The sequence below is a fragment of the Telopea speciosissima genome, chromosome 8 (assembly GCF_018873765.1).
Source record: "Telopea speciosissima isolate NSW1024214 ecotype Mountain lineage chromosome 8, Tspe_v1, whole genome shotgun sequence".
Lineage (NCBI taxonomy): Eukaryota > Viridiplantae > Streptophyta > Magnoliopsida > Proteales > Proteaceae > Telopea > Telopea speciosissima.
In genome coordinates this window covers 2,606,434-2,608,089 of record NC_057923.1, presented here as the reverse complement: position 1 = coordinate 2,608,089, position 1,656 = coordinate 2,606,434, and positions in this window count along the sequence as shown.

The window sequence follows — 1,656 nt, the reverse complement described above, 5'->3', positions numbered from 1 at the left end:
AGAGCATCTCTAACTCCGAAGGAAAAGCTATTGAAAAAAAGATCAAAGCCATCACTTTTGCAAACCCACTCACCATTAGATGGCAGGCAGATGAGCAAGGGAAAAGGATCATCTAAAAGAAACAAAAACTGATAGTCATGCACGAGATTTTGTAGCAATGAAAAGGGAAAACACAAATAAAAATCATCATAAAGTACATGTATCCAATTCGACTGAAGGCAATAAAGAGGCTACATTGCTAAGTACCTGCCACTACCTTCCTTGCGTATGTACGAGACCGAATTCATTTGATTTCTAAAAAGGATTACTAATCCTTTAAAGTTTTGAGGAATCCTTCATCAGTGGTTGTGCATGACTGATTTTTTCAATCTTTTCGACCTTGGTTCCATAAGAACAAGTCAGAAACATAGTTATCAAGGTGTCCAGGCTCCTAGGTCGCCTAGGCGGGCGCCTTGCCGCCTTGCCGCCTTGTTGGTGTCGCCCTGATTTTAAACCTCTCCAACAACATGGTCGCCTTGCCGCAGAACCATTTGATTTGATTCGTTCTCAGTAGCTTTTTTTGAGTTATAACATTACACTATAGGTAGGCCTTATGAGGCTGTAGGCAACGCAGTCTAGGAAAAAAATAATTATACTTAAGGCCTCCAGCAACCTAAGAAGAATTAAGAATTTATAACATGACAGCATTAAAAATAAAATTTAACAGAAATATAATGAGAATTACCTTGTTGACATGTCATAATTCAAACTAATCACTTCCAATGATCTTTATTAGTGAGAATACCACCTAGACTTTGGCAGCTTTTGGTATGCATTCTTGGTTGATTTCACTCTCGGATGATAAAAATAGTTGTTTTTATCGCCCAATGATTCAAAATTGACCTAGAATGCATACCAAACACAGCCTTCATGTCACATGACCAGCTTTAGACCTGCATGGTTGTAAATGACAAAAATGACTAAAGATGTCCCAAAACTGTCCATACAACCAGAACCTTCACACGCATACTTAAGACCTTCACACAAAATAGCTGTGATAAAACAAAACGTAGTCCAAATATATTCCAATTTGCAATCATGTATGACATATGACATGTATGATTAAACCAAGCAACATGGAACAGGTGTCACTATCAGGAAGAATTTTGTCCCTGATTAGTCTCTGAATTTATATTTCTAGTAAGTTACTTAGCATGCATAAATGTCAATGATACAATTTCTTAATTCCACAGGGTAGTTGAAAAAATTAATTAATAGATCAGTCAAAATTTAGGCTCTCTTTGTTTTCCAGGTGAAATAGACATTAGTAAACTCCCGATTTTCTGTAATAATTTAACGTACAAATTTTACTTTTCGGTGGAATTTGAGCCTTGGGAGTTGTATTACCTAGATGACATGGGTGAGTATGCAATGACTAAGTAATGCATCTAAGCAATTAGGAGAGAGTTACCTGAATCAAGGGTTTAGTCTATACCATAACACGAGGTTGTAAGTTAACAAATGTAAATAGAACTTTATTAGCCTCTACACGTATACCCTAGCCATTTAAGGAATTCAAAAGAGAACTGTTTCCACATCGGGTGTGTGAGTGTGGTGTGTGTTGTGTATATCCGCCATTCCACGATCCTAAAAGTAAGTTAACCTTTTGGGATTGGT